This window comes from Gorilla gorilla, chromosome 11 (assembly GCF_029281585.2).
Source record: "Gorilla gorilla gorilla isolate KB3781 chromosome 11, NHGRI_mGorGor1-v2.1_pri, whole genome shotgun sequence".
Lineage (NCBI taxonomy): Eukaryota > Metazoa > Chordata > Mammalia > Primates > Hominidae > Gorilla > Gorilla gorilla.
The window spans coordinates 34,246,727-34,262,635 of record NC_073235.2 but is presented as its reverse complement, the minus strand read 5'-3'; the positions used below and the strand labels follow the sequence as shown (position 1 = coordinate 34,262,635).

Sequence of the window (15,909 nt, the reverse complement as noted above, 5' to 3'; positions counted from 1 at the left end):
ATAACAGGACCAGGACCATGACCATTGGCAGAACCAGGGTCAGGACAAGAGGCAGGGCCAGAGCCAAGGCAGGGCCAGCGAAGCTTAAGGGAAGGTCCAGAGCAGAGGCAGGGCCAGGGCCAGGGTCACAGAAGGGCCAGTACGAGGGCAGGCCCAGGATAGAGCAGGGTCAGGACAGGCCAGGTAACAGTAAAGCAGGTCCAGGGCAGGGCCAGGCCAAAGGCCAAGGCCATGCCCAGAGCAGGGCCAAGGCAGAGGCAGCACCACAGCATGGAAGGGCCAGGGTAGCACAGGGCCAAGAAAAGGCCAGGGCAGGTAGAAACAGGGCAGGGCCAAGGCAGTGCCAGAGCCGGGACAGGGCCAGAGCCAGGTCAGGACCAGAGCCAAGTCAGGGTCAGGGCTATGGCAGGACCAGTGGCAGGGTAAGGGCCATGGCAGGAGCAGGGGCAGGGCCATGGGCATAGCCAAGTCAGGGCCAGGGCCAAGGCAGGGCCCCGGCATGGGCATCGTTGGGCAGGGCAGGGCCAGAGTAGTGCAGTTCCCAGTTAGGGCTGGGCCAGGGCAGGACCAGAACCAGGGCAGGGTCATGGCCAGGGAAAAACCAGCGCAGGGTCACAGCCAGGGACATGACACGACCAAAACTAGGGCCAGGACAGTGCCAGAAACAGGGCAGAACCAGGGCCAGGGCAGGGATATGGCAGGGCTGGGGCTTGGGACAGGGCCAGGTCAGGACCAGGGCCATGGCAGGACCAGGGGAGGGTAGCACAGGGCCAAGGCAGGGCAGGGCCAGTGTAGAGCACAGACCAGGCCAGGAGATGGCAGGGCAGAGACAAGGAAGTCCAGGGCCAGAGCCAGGTTCGGGACACTGACAGGGCAGGGCCAGAAACGTGGCAGGACCGGAAAGGGGCCAGGGATAGGGCAAGGCCAGAGAAGGACTAGGGAAAAAGAATGCCAGGGAGGAGCCAGGGCAGAACCAGAGCCAGGGCAGGCCAAAGACAGGGCCAGGGCAGGGCAAGGCCACGGTAGGGCAGGGACAGGATAGGGTGAGCTTAGGGCCAGGGCAAGGTCAGGGCCAGGGCAGGACTAGGACAGCATAGGGCCAAGGCAGGGACAGGGCAGGGCAGGGCCGAGGAGGGGCCAGGGCCAAGGCATGGCCAGTGTGGGGCCTGGGCATTGCCAGGTCCTGGCCAGGACCAACACAGGGCCAGGGACTGGGCCAGGATCAAGGCTGGGCCATAGACAGGGCCAGAGCAAGGGCAGGGCCAGGGAGAAGGCAGAACCAGTGAGGGTCCAGAGCAAGGGCAGGGCCAGGCCAGAACCAGGACCAGGACAAGGCAAAGCCAAGGCCAGGGTAGGGCAAGGCCAGGGCAGGGCAAGGCCAGGGTAGGAAAAGGCCAGAGTAGGGCAAAACCAGGGAAGGGCAAAGCCAGGGAAGGGCAAGGCCTGGGAAGGGCAAGGCCAGGACAGGTCAGGGCTAGGGTAGCATAGGGCATGGCCAAAAGCAGGGCAGGGTCATAACAGGGGCAGGACTAGAAACAGGGCCAGGGCAAGTGCTGGACCAGGGCAAGTGCCGGACCAGGGAATGGTGGGGACAATACAGGGCCAGGACAGAGGATGGCAAGGCAGGTCCTGGGCCATGTAATGGACAGAGTAGGCCTGGGGTCAGGCCAGGGTAGGGCCAGGGCCAGCACAAGACCAGGGAGAAGGCAGGGCCAGGGCCAGCTCAGGGCCAATGCAGGGCAAGGGCAAGCTTGGGACATGGAAGGGCAGGGCAGGACCAAGGAAGGGCCATGACAGAGCCAGGGCAGGGTCAGGGCCAGGACAAGGGTATGGCCAGGGCGAGGATTATGGGAGGACCAGGGCTGGGCCCAGGCTGGGATGCACAGGGCAGATCATGTCCTGTGCAAGGCAGGGCCAGAGCCAGGCCATAGAGAGGGAAGGGCCAACATCAAAGCAGGGTCAGGGTAGTTCCACGGGTGAGGCAGGGTCAGGGTAGGTCCAGGGTCAAGGCAGGGCTAGGGCCCAGGCAGGGCCATGGCAGTACCAGGGCAGAGTAGGGCATGGGAATGGCAGGAGCGGGCCATGGCAGTGCCTGGTCAAATCCAGGGAAGGGCCAGGGCAGGGGCAGGGCCTGGATAACAGCAGGGCCAGGGCCAGAGATATGGCAGGACCAGGACAGAGTCAGGGCCAGGGTCAGGCTGTAGTGAGGGCAGGGCAAAAGCCAAGGCAGGGTCAGGGCAGGCTCAAGGAAGGGCCAGCACCAGGCAGTGCCAGGGCACAGCCAGGGCAGGGTAAGGCAGGGCAATGGCACCACTGGGCCATGGCAGGGCAAGGTCATTGCCGGGAGAGGGCAGAACAGGCAGGACCATGGCAGGGACAGGCCAAGGCACAGCTGGGACAAATCAGGGTCAGGACATGTCCAAGTCAAGGTCAGGGACAGAACACGACCAGGACCATGACCATTGGCAGCACCAGGGCCATGGCAGGACCAGGGTCAGGAGAAGGGGCAGGGCCAGTGCCAAGGCTGGGCCAGCACAGGTTCAGGGAAGGCCCAGGGCAGAGGCAGGGCCAGAGCCTGAACAAGGTAAGGGCCAGTGCAAGGGCAGGGACAGGGCGGGGACATGGTAACACAGGGCCAAGACAGGGCCAGGGTGGGGCCAGGGCAGGGCAGGGCCAAGACAGGCTAGATAATTGTAGGGCAAGTCCAGGGCAGGGCAGGGCAGGGCAGAGCAGGGCAAGGTCCACGGCAGAGGCAGGGCAGGGGCAGGGCAGGGCAGTGCAGGGCAAGGTCCACGGCAGAGGCAGGGCAGGGGCAGGGCAGGACCAGGCCGAATGCCAATGCACCAGCCCTCCCTACAAGGCTCCTACCACCTGGCCACTGCTGCAGGCCTGCCCCTACCCTGGCTGCAGCCGCTGCCTGCCCTCTTACCACTCCAGCTCACAGCAAGGTGAGCCACGGTGTCCCAGGCTCCATCCTCCAGCATATGGCAGGTGTCTCCTCCTCTCCCTGGCACGGAGCAGCTGGGCAGGCAAAGCCAGAAAAGCCTAGAGGAAGATGCAAGGGGTGGTAGTGTCAGAGCTTCACTTTGTCATGCCGGCCACTGGGTGGCAGGGACCGGTTTCAGCAAAGGGACTCACACCCACCCTCCAAAGTCCAGCCTCTCCTTTTGGCCCAAGCTGTCCAGGAACTGGGGCCTAGGGTGGGTGCTGGAGACACCACAGCATCCGGCTTCCCACTCCACAGGAACTGCTGGGCCCACCCGGGTTGCACTCCTGGGGGAGCAGGAGCAGCAGAAACTCAGACCCACCCAACTGTCCACACCCAGGTGCCAATTCCCATTCCAGATGCCTCCACACACAGGACACTGTCCCCTGTGGTGGCTGCTACTCCATATCTGGGGGAGCCAGGCAGTCTCTGTGGCATAGACCCAGAGTGCAAGGGCCCAGGAAGCACCGCACGTGTGGGGGCTCTGCCATGCTCAGGATTCCCACGGAAACACTGTGTACCTGTCATGCTCCAGTATGAGCAAGAGGAGGTTGCTCTCTGGAGCGTGGACTCCAGGGAGAGGAGAACTGCTGCTTCCTTGGATGGCACCACCGTTGCCACCACCATCCTTTAACAGAAAGCCAGACTCCTTGGAGGCTTTGCTCATATTTTCTTATTATTTTTTCTTTGTCTTTATTGGATTGGGTTAAATCAAACATCTTTCTTCGAATTCTGAATTTCTTTCTTCTGCTTGTTCAATTCTATTGCTGAGAATTTCCAGAGCATTTCACATTTCTAAAAGTGTGTCCAAAGTTTCCTGATTTTTATTTTTTTTTTCAATTTTTATTTAAGCTATCCATTTCCTTGAATGTTTCTCCCTTCACTAATTGTATCATTTTTTGGATTTTCTTGCATCTGGCCCCTCCCTGATTAGCTTAATAACTAACCTGAATTATTTTTCAGATAAATCAGTGATTTCTTCTTTGTTTGGATCCATTGGTGATGAACTGGTGTGATTTATTGGGAGGTGTTGAAGAGTCTTGTTTTGTCAGATTACCGGGGTTGGTTTTCTGGTTCCTTCTCATTTTGGTAGACTCTGTCAGAGTCTACCAGGAGGGGAGGGTCACTTCTTCTTCTGAGACATGGTGGTTGGGTCCAGGTGACATCAACAGTCTGGGCCCTGACCCCTTTCCATCTCAGCGGGACCCCTTGGGACACCAGCTTCCCTTCCTTGCTTGGGTGTCCATGCCAGCAGTTCTACCTACTACATTATTACAGCCAGATCAGGATAAATGTCCTCTCTCTGGAATAAATGCAGTGACCACTGTTCTTTGAGCATTATTTATCTTAAATTATTGTTTTAATTAGAAATGTATCTAACTTATATTAGCCAAATTTCCTTTCAATGTAACCAAATTTCTTTCAAGTGAAAATTAAGTATTTACCTTCTGTTATCAAACATTCTATGAATACAAAATGTTTATTTTTTTTCAACTTTAGAAGAAATTGAAAATATCTACGTGCTACTAATCTAGAAATACAGGCTCTGGGTTTATATGGTGTTAACCTTTCTTCCAAATTTTAAAGAATACATATTTAAATGCCATCCACTTTGTTTTAAAATACATAAAATGTTTTAAGCTTTTGACCTCAAAATTTACAGTAGCACAGCTACTCCGTAATGAATAAACCACAGAATGAAAACAAAGAAAGATTCTACAGACCAGTCTAACCAACAAGACAATTATAAACTAGTGGTTCAAATATCAAAAACCAATTTCAATGACAAATGCATGGTATGAAAACCCCGCAGATGTCAAGTAGTATGGTATGAAAACCCCGCAAATTCAAGTATTATACTTGAATGAAATTATGAGTTGAGAGTAGGAAATCTATGTTAAACCAGGCAAATTAAATAATGTTTATGAGGAAATTATACTGCTAATGTTTTATTATTTGGCAAGCTATTCAGTGGAACACAAAGATATTCTTAATGAAGTCGAAAATATATTTTGAAATGTGACTGAAGTGGATTAAAAATAATGAGGACATGAATAACTTTAAAAAGTATTCAGGGATAAAGAGAGAAAAATAAATTTAGATTTCATACATACATAAAATATATTTAAAAAGTTGTGTTTTTTGGTTGCTCGAATAAAATGAGCAGATATTTAAATTCCATGCCTTTCATTTTAAAGTTTAGGAAATGCTTATAGCTTTCCATGCTGACATTATACTAACACAGTTAATCTAATCGAGGGATAACGAAATCAAAACAAGCAGAATTCTCTTGACCAATCTATTTTCTTGATTTTTAAAAGTCAATGTACCCTCAAAGAAACAAAACTATTATTCGTGGATTCTGTTATTTGAAAATATTTACTGATCATTTACCTTACACCAGGTGATCTCCAGCTCATGGAAAAATATGTAAAGTTACCCAGCTTCATTAAGCTTAAACTCTTCTGAAGGAGAAAAGAAGCAATGGAGTAGGGACATTAAAGCAGGAGTGTGGTGACATGGCTGAGACTTCTACTTGCACACTGTGGTAGCTGTGTGGAGACTGGATTGAAAAAAGGGCAATGACAGAAGCTCAAATTAGTATCAAATATGGCAATCCTATAATTTTATGGGTCCTTGAAATAAGAGTGTATAATAGTTCTCATTATTTCCCCAAGAAATCTGTGCACTTGGCCTTGTGAGGGAAGCGCTATAGTTACCAAGTGGTGGGGGTGGGAAGGTGAATTTTCAACAACATTTGGAATTACTACACTTTAAAGGTAAAGCTGGCAGGAATTCCATACACATCAGATCTGAAAATGTGTGTGTGTGTTTGTGTCTGTCTGTGTGTGTTTGTGTGTGTGTGAAGCAGGGAGAGAGAGCAAGAGTGAGAGTGAGCAAGAGAGAGAGGAGAGAGAGGGAGAGGATCAGACAGATACAGAAAGAGAGTGACAGAGCTACAGAGTCAGAATTAAAAGGGGATGCCAAGAATATTGAGCTGAGAAACTATAAAATGGGAGTTGCCATTAAACAGAATGGGGAAGAGCAAATTTGGGGAGTTTCAGTGTCTCCATATAGACATATTAATTTTGAGATTCCTAACTGACATCCACGTGGATGAGTCAGGGAGTGTTGGGTGTAGTGTCCAGTGTTTAGGTGTAACATGAAATATCGGGAAATTAATGACACAAAAATTAGTAAGAAAGCAAAGATAAGAAAGAAAAGAAGTCAAAGTCCCGAGCCTAATGGTCCTCTAACATTTAAAAAATAGTAAAGATGAAACCGGCAAAAAAGGACTAGGGGTAATTATCAAAAACGTGGTGGGGGGAAAGTAGGTTGAGTGTTCTGGAATTCTATAAAAAAAGTTTTACAAAGAGAAGGTGGAGATCAGCTGTGTGAAATGCTGCTGATATATAAATTAAACTGAAGGCTGAGGAGTTATGATTCAATTTATAATTTAACAATATGGATAGCACTTATGTTTTGATAGGAACAGCTTCGTTGGAGTGAGTAGGTGAGAAACCATATTGGAGTGGTTGCGGAAATGAAAGTCTGATCTCTGGATTCTTAAGGAAAAATTTTATTGGACTGCAGAGGCATAAATTGGATTTTTAATTCTGGAGTCAGGATGTGCTCAGTAAACACGTGCCCATCAATGCGTCCTCGCGTTTTTTTTTTAGCTAGGTATTCTGTTAACTTTTAATAATATAATAATTACCTGCAAAACCTACACCCATTTTGCAGCAAACCACCATGACACATGTATACCTGTGTAACAAACCTGCATGTTCTGCACATTTATCCCAGAACTTAAAGTAGAGAGAGAGAGAGAGAGAGAGAGAGAGAAAGAAAACCCAGCCAAGTGCAGTGGCCCATGACTGTAATCCCAGCACTTTGGGAGGCTGAGACCGGTGAACCACCTGAGGTCAGGATTGAGAACAGCCTGGCCAACATGGTGAAACCCTGTCTCTACTAAACATACAAAAATTAGCTGGGTGTGGTGGGGGGCACCTGTAGTCCCAGCTACTTGAGAGGCCAAGGCAGGAGAATCACTTGAACCTGGAAGGCAAAGACTGCAGTGAGCTAATATCATGCCACAGCACTACAGCCTGGGTGACAGGGTGAGACTGTCTCAAAAAGAAAAACAAAAAAAAGACACCCATTTAATTGACAAACTTTACAAAGACTGATACTAGAGGTTGTTGTAGAGGACGTTGTCCCACATAATATCTTATGAGTTGCCCATGGACAAGTAAGATGGCAAAATGCCTTTGAAAAACTGACCATACCTGCTATACTTAAATATTCAGATACCAAACACCCAGAAATTCCATCTTGTCATTTATTTCCACAAGAAAAAACAAGAGAGCTGTATTAAAATGTCCATTTCTATTAAAAATAATCACACTAGGTTTCCTGAAATTTTTTTATTAGTAGCTCTTGTTTTCAGCAGTACAACTTCTAATATATATGTGTATATATATTTAATATATGTATATATATTAGACTGATATATAAGTATATTATAGATATATGTATATAACACATACACACATGTATATGTGCGCACATACACACATGTATATGTGCGCACATACACACATGTATATGTGCGCACATACACACATGTATGTTATACATATACACATAAGTATACATGTTATACATATACCCGTATGTATACATGTTATACATATACACGTATGTATACATGTTATATATACACATATGTATATATGTTATACACACATATGTATACATGTTATATATACACATATGTATATATGTTATAAACACATATATATGTAATATATACACATGTATATATGTAATATATATACTCATCTGTATATATGTAATATATATACTCATCTGTATATATGTAATATATATACATGTATATATGTAATATATATACTTATATGCATATGTTACATATATACACATATGTATATATGTTATATATACACATATGTGTATATGTTACATATATACACATATGTGTATATGTTATATATACACATGTGTATATGTTATATATACACATGTGTATATATGTTATATATACACATGTGTATATATGTTATATATACCCATGTGTATGTGTTATATATACCCATGTGTATGTGTTATATATACCCATGTGTATATGTTATATATACCCATAATATATGTGTATATGTTATATATACCCATAATATATGTGTATATGTTATATATACGCATAATATATGTGTATATGTTATATATACCCATAATATATGTGTATATGTTATATATACCCATAATATATGTGTATATGTTATATATACCCATAATATATGTGTATATGTTATATATACCCATAATATATGTGTATATGTTATATATACCCATAATATATGTGTATATGTTATATATACCCATAATATATGTGTATATGTTATATATACCCATAATATATGTGTATATGTTATATATACCCATAATATATGTGTATATGTTATATATACCCATAATATATGTGTATATGTTATATATACCCATAATATATGTGTATATGTTATATATACCCATAATATATGTGTATATGTTATATATACCCATAATATATGTGTATATGTTATATATACCCATAATATATGTGTATATGTTATATATACCCATAATATATGTGTATATGTTATATATACCCATAATATATGTGTATATGTTATATATACCCATAATATATGTGTATATGTTATATATACCCATAATATATGTGTATATGTTATATATACCCATAATATATGTGTATATGTTATATATACCCATAATATATGTGTATATGTTATATATACCCATAATATATGTGTATATGTTATATATACCCATAATATATGTGTATATGTTATATATGCACATAATATGTGTATATGTTATATATGCACATAATATGTGTATATGTTATATATGCACATAATATGTGTATATGTTATATATGCACATAATATGTGTATATGTTATATATGCACATAATATGTGTATATGTTATATATGCACATAATATATGTGTATATATTAGACAGAGTTTTGCTCTTGTTGCTCAGGCTGGAGTGCAATGGTGCAATCTCGGCTCACTGCCACCTCCACCTCCTGGGTTCAAGTGATTGTCCTGCCTCTGCCTCCCGAGTAGCTGGGACTACAGGCATGTGCCACCACCCTCGGCTAATTTTGTATTTTTAGTAGAGATGGGGTTTCACCATGTTGGTCAGGCTGGTCTCGAACTCCTGACCTCAGGTGATCCACCTGCCTCAGCCTCCCAAAGAGCTGGGATTACAGGTGTGAGCCACTGTGCCCAGCCTGTTTTGTACTTCTTAAGCTACCACACTCTAAGAACACATATTTTAAATCAATTTGTACATTCAATGGCTAGAACAAAACCAGCATTTTGTAGATTCCAAGGAATTCTTTGTTGTATAAATGATGAATAACTTAAATAAGTTATTATTTATAACATCTATATAAAAACAATATATTACCTGAGAATACAGTGATAACATTTGTTATTTATAAAATGATTTCAATCTCAGCTAAAAAATATTTTTTGCATGAGTTATTGTCATATACAGATGCTCACATTGTTTTGTTTAGATGAAAATGTTTGTTACTAGTATGCACATTTTTGTTACTTAAGCCTTTTGGTCTTGCTGCCATAGCAAATACTGTGCCTCTTAAGAACATGAACCTGTTTTACTTCATTTTTTAGCAGATTTCTTAATGAAATATATACCATACTATTTTGTTTAACACATAAGCAGACACCCTGTCAGAAGCAAAGAGACATCTACTCCACCATTACCACCCATCCCTCTGCTAATGTGGCTGCTGAAGATGTTACCTAGAGCAGAGGACTTTGTGTTCAACCTAAGCACTTTATATCCTTTATTTTCAATTGGATAGGAGATAAAATAATTCAGCAGCAATAAAAGTTACACCTCTTAAAGTTGCAGTCTCGCCAATGCACCACAATGTAGCAGTCTCTCTTGTGATGTATCACCTGGAGTTCTTCATGTCACCACCAAGATGATTAAGGGACGGGGACACACCGATGAGGTTGGAGTGAAAGTTTAATAAGCAAAAGGAGGAAGCTCTCTGCAGCAGACAAGGGCATCCAAGTGGATTGCCGTTTTTACAGTTGAATCAAAAAGCTTTTATAAGAAATTCCTCTCAGCTATATATAAAACTGTCTGCACAATTCCATTTATATATCCAGCTGTGGGTATGTCTCTAGTCAAGCACAAAGTGGGCTTTTCCTGTTTGTATAACTGTGGGTTTGTTTTAGGTAAGCCCCCCTCCTCCCTGTGCAAGTTCCCACAGAGGCCGCCATGTATATGCCTGAAAAAGGGAGGAAAATTTTACCTGGGAGCTTGCCAATTACACAAAGAACAGAAGGCATGTGTGCTGGACCCTGCATGCTTATCTGTTCAGGACTTATCTGTAGGTGCAGTAGTTGTGATTTTTCAGGCAGACAGCTTACCTGAGGACCAGTCTCTTACTTGTTTACTCAACTAATTTTCCTTTCCTTCTCTCTCAACATTATGCAGCAAAACAGAGTACACTTCTCTTTCTCAGTAAACCAGTGTTGGTACTCCACTCTGAATACTTGTATTATTGGATTTCTTAGAAAAAAATATTTGGGATCATAATTTAGATGCCATCAAACAACGAACAAAAATATGCTACTTCGTTTCCCTTCTCTTCTCTTGTTACCATACAATAGCTAGTTTTCTTTTCTCTCCAACCCCTTTTTTCTGTGCTTCTACCTGATTTTTGAAAAAACTTCTACACATTTCCAATCTTAGTATAGCAGACATCAAATATGTTGTCAAACTACATACACAGGAAGAGTTGAATTATATAATTATATTCAAGCATTTTAAGATAATTCCCCTTAGTTTGTTTTGCAGTTATTTTACATAATCAAATGTCTTCCTGATATACGTCCCAACCCAGTGGTTGTCAAGCTCTGCTTTGTTTTCTAATTGCATCAGAATTATCCACAAATCTTTTTTTTTTTTTTTGAGATGGAGTCTTACTGTTGCCCAGGCTGGAGTGCAGTGGCGTGATCTCAGCTCACTGTCATCTCTGCTTCCCTGATTCAAGTGATTCTCCTGCCTCAGCCTCCCAAGTAGCTGGGACTACAGGTGTGTACCACCATGCCTGGCTAATTTTTGTATTTTTAGTAGAGATGAAGTTTCACCATGTTGGCCAGGCTGGTTTTGAATTCCTGACCTCAAGTGATCCACTGCCTGGGCCTCGCAAAGTAAGAATTATCCAAAATTCTTATGATAAATATGGATAAATCAACACAACTCAAGATTTAAGAAATAAAAATTTCCAAGAGAAGAAACCCATTTATGCATTGAAAATGTCTCCCTCAGGTGATTCTGATGTGATATGTGGTCTGAGTTTAAAATGCAAGGAAAATTACCTTCCCTGCCCTCCAGTTGGCCCTTATGTCCAGATGTCCCTCTTCCCCTTTCTCATTGTACTCTCTCCTTCTGTGCCTTTGTTCTATTCTCCCTCCACTTCTCATTCAGATGCCAAGCCCTTTTCCATCAATTGTCCTAAAACTCCAAATGGTCAGTTGCTTCTAAACTTCCCTCTGTCCCATTCACAAGTTATGCAGGCAAATGTAGAATTTAAGCTTGGACCAAGCTGAATCAAGAGCTGCAATTAAAGATTTCCCTAAGCCCAGAGGGGACCAGTGAATACTTATAGAAGATTTTGGATTTCCTCTGAATGCATAAGGCTCTGGGTAACCTGATGCTATAGACCAAATGTTATTGTCCCCCTCAAATTCAAGTGCTGAAATCTAATTCCCTATGTGATGATATTTGGACGTAGGGCCTTGGGGAATGATTAGATCATGAAGGCAGGGACCACAGGAGTGGGATTAGTAGCCCCTATTGAAGGCACCATAGAGAGCTCCCTCATCCCTTCTGTCATGTGAGGACATGGTAGAAACATGGCTGTCTATGAACCACAAAGCAAGCCCACACCAGACATGGAATCTACTAACCACTTGACCTTGAATTTTGCCATCTCCAAAACTGAAAGAAACAAATTGGTTTATAAGCTTCCTCATCTATGGCTTTCTGTTTTGACCCCAGATTAGCTAAAAACACCAAAGTATCAACTTGTACACCAAATTTTGGAAATGGATGCTAAAACTTTGATGGCAAAAGGTGACTGATCTGCCTGAGAAATGAAGCTACATGATCCCTCTTTCCACAAAGATGGAGGGAGAGTCAACACAAGCAAAAATAGGTCAAAGTCTTCTAAAAGCCATACCTGAAGGGTTTTCAATATCACTTGATCAGATGGTAATTTGATCACACAAAGAGCCATAACAAAACACACAACTATCAGAGGTTTTCAATGTCACCTCAAAAACATCATCTACAATATTAGGGAGTGAAAGAAGTCATGGAAGTTTGAAAAAGTCAAACTTTATTTCAGTGTTATGGTAGAAATTTGAAATTGTTAGTTAAGCTATGAATAAGTCCTTGGGCAGGTGCAGGCATGGAGATTCTGGGGTGCAGCTGCTGAGTTTAAAAGCTTCCTTTGGAGATTTCCCCTGGCCCCCTCAACCCCTGTCTGCCTGTCAAGAAGAGGCCATCCTGGGCAGCACATTAGAGGCCCAGATGCCTAGCTGAGGGCAAACCTCCATGCCTGGAGGAGGAGGTCACCTCTGGGAGCAGGAGGACCTGCTGGAACCCCGGCTCACAGGCTCCTTTTCTTGCTCTCCAGCACCTCCTGCAGACAGGCAAACAACCCCAGCAGCAGTAGCAGCAGGCCCTTCAGCAGCAGGGCTGCTGCTCTGCTGAATGAGAGAAGTCCCTCTCCAGTGAGGCAGAGGAGCCCAGGTTGCACACCCTGGTCTCTGCCTCCATAGCTTCCACTGTGCCCAGGACTGGGAGCAGTGTGGGAGCTGCTGGCTGGAGCTGTGCTGGTCATCCCCTCTCTGCCACCTCTAGCTCCAGCCACACTTTCAGCTCCAGGGCTGAGGCTGGTGGCTGTACAGGAGGTGCCATGAAGTCAGGCAGCTTCTCACTGGGCTGGTCCTGGGCAGTCCCAGGGCAGCAGCAGGAGGGCTCTGGAGCCTCCTCTAGCTCGAGCACTGTCCCTGGAGGGGGCTCTGACCCTGGTGCTGGCACTGGCTCAACAGCTGGCACTGGAAATAGCTGTATTTCTGCACCTGAAGCAGGAGCTGAAAAAGGAGAGACATCACCAATATCACTCACTTTCCACTGGAATTTCCAAACATGAAAACAACCTCACTGAATTTAAAGGAATTTCAGCCTGAAAAACATTGTCCCTGGAAAGACTTCCAGACTGCAGGTGACCTCAGCATATGCCTGTGTCTCAATGAGCTCCAGAGGCTCCAGCTGGACAAGGACAATATACAGATGTGGCCCTGGTGGGATCACTGGTGAGGCCTGGCCTGGTAGCTCCATCTGGGGCCTGATGTCTACCTGGTGACTCCTGTCCTGTGGTACCTGGGGGCGCCTTCTGCTAAATGGCCAGCAGCATCTGGGGTGAGAAATGAGCCTACAAGGGCATCGTCAGAAAAGAAAGGCTCTCACTCCTGCCATTCCTGAAGCAGGAGCCTTGAGATGTGGGGATGCAGCACAAGAACATCTTGCTCTCTTGAGTATCTCCCACCAAGTGAGCTGGCTATGGGGCTAACTCTAGGATGTGGGTGCCTGGTTATCGAGATTCTTTTTTTTTTTTTTTTTTTTTTTGAGACATTGTCTCATTCTGTTGGCCAGGGTGGAGTGCAGTGGCATGATCTCGGCTCACTGCAACTTCCGCCTATTGGGTTCAATCAATTCTCCTGCCTCAGTCTCCTGAGTAGCTGGGATTACAGGCACAAGACACGCACCACCCCACCTGGCTAGTTTTTTGTTTGTTTGTTTGTTTGTTTGTTTGTTTGTTTGTTTGTTTTTGAGACAGAGTGTCGCTCTGTCGCCCAGGCTGGATGGAGTGCAGTGGCGCGATCTTCGCTCACTGCAAGCTCCGCGTCCTGGGTTCATGCCATTCTCCTGCCTCAGCCTCCTGAGTAGCTGGGACTACAGACACCTGCCACTACGCCCGGCTGATTTTTGTATTTTTAGTAGAGACGGGGTTTCACTGTGTTAGCCAGGATGGTCTCGATCTCCTGACCTTCTTTGCTTTTTGTATTTTTAGTAGACATGTGGTTTTACCATGTTGGTCAGGCTGGTCTCGATCTCCTGATTTCATGATCCTCCTGCCTCAGCCTCCGAAAGTGCTGGGATTACAGGTGTGAGCCACCGTGCCTGGTCTGGTTACCAGAATTCTAAGTTCTGTTAGGGTCTGTTGCCAAGGAAGTGAGGTTGCTTCTTTAAGGTTCCATCCCCTCAGCCTCCTCCTTCCAGAAGACCTACTCAGGACCCCAGTGGGCTGCTGACTGCTCATCCTCCCCACAGGTCAACTCCTTACCTGTACACAGTTATGTCCACCCAGGGCCTGCTTGGACACCTGCACCTGATGTTCACAAGGGGCCTAGGAATCCACTTGGGACCTGGGAACCTACAGGGGCCTAATGTTACCCTGCAGATTGGGTAGCCACCTGGGGACCAGGTATCAACCTGGGGACTGTGGTTGACCTGCGGGCTAATGTCCACCTGGGGACTGGTTATTCACCTAAGGCCTGATGCATACCTGGGGCCGAATGTCCCCCTCAGGGTGAATTCCACCTCAGGCCTGTATGTCCACCTGGGGCCTGATATCTGCTTAGATCTATGTCCCACTGGGGCCTTGTGATCACCGGGGACAGGTATCCAGCTGTGGCCTGATGACCTACTGCATCCTGTTGCTCACCTACGGCCTGGTGTCTACCTGGGGCTTGGTGATCACCTGGGAGCTGGATATCAACCTGGGGCCTGGGTGTCCACTTAAGGCCTGATGTGTGCCTGGGGCCTGATTGTCCACCTAGGGACTGGGTGTCCACCTTGGGTCTGATGTCTACCTGAAGTTAGGTATCTACCTAAGGCTTGGTGTCTACCTGTGGCCTGATGTCCACATGAGTCTGGGGTTCAGTTGGGGCCTACTGTACATCTGGGAACTTGGTGTCTATCTGAGGCCTGATGTCTACCTGGTGACTGCTATCCTCTTGAGGCCTGATATCAACCTGGGAATGGTTTATCCATGGAAACAGTTATGTCCACCTGGGGCTGGATGTTTCCCAGCAGCTAGATGTCCACCTGTGGCCCCGTGTCCACCTAGGGCCTGATGTACACCTGGGGCATGGTGTTCACCTGAGACCCGGGTGTTTACATAGGGCCTGATGTCCAGCTGGTGCCTAGGTGCCCACTGGGGGCCTTGTGTTAACCTGGGGACTGGTATCCAGCTGGGTCCTAATGACCACCTGGGTTGAATTATTCACCTAAAATTTGGTATTCACTTAGGGCTTGAGTGTCAGCCTTGGACATGGTGTCCACCTGGGCCTTGGGTATCAAACTAGGGATTTGGTATCCAGTTGAGACATCATTTGCACCTGGGGTCTGAGTAGTTGCATGAGGCCAGATGACCACTGGGGGCCTGAATGTCAACCTGGGGTCTGAAATTCACTGGAAGCCTAGGTATCCACTTGGGGCCTGATATCCACCTGGTACTAGGTGTCAACATGTGGCCTGATGTAAACCTCTAGTTCAGTGTCCATCTTGGGCCTGATGTCCACTGGGGGACTGATGTTCACCTTTGATCTGATGTCTACCTGGAAACCATGTATTCACCCATGGCCTGATGGTCACCAGGGGTTGAATGTCCAACTGTGGCCAGATGTGCACCCAGATCCTGGGCATCCACCTGGGGCCTGATGTTCAGCTGGGGCCTGGAGTTCACCTGAGGCATGATGCCTACCTGAAGCCTAA

At 45.8% G+C, this 15,909-nt stretch overlaps 1 long non-coding RNA gene across 1 annotated transcript; it reads right to left on the bottom strand.

The window, feature by feature from the left end:
- Positions 1-12,617: 12,617 nt before the first annotated feature.
- On the bottom strand, positions 12,618-14,452 carry LOC101135223 (uncharacterized protein C2orf27A). Its single transcript, XR_008677713.1, has 2 exons — positions 14,422-14,452; positions 12,618-13,223 (listed from the first exon to the last, which is right to left on the bottom strand). It is a non-coding gene; the product is annotated as an uncharacterized protein C2orf27A (long non-coding RNA).
- Between the last annotated feature and the right edge of the window lie 1,457 nt (positions 14,453-15,909).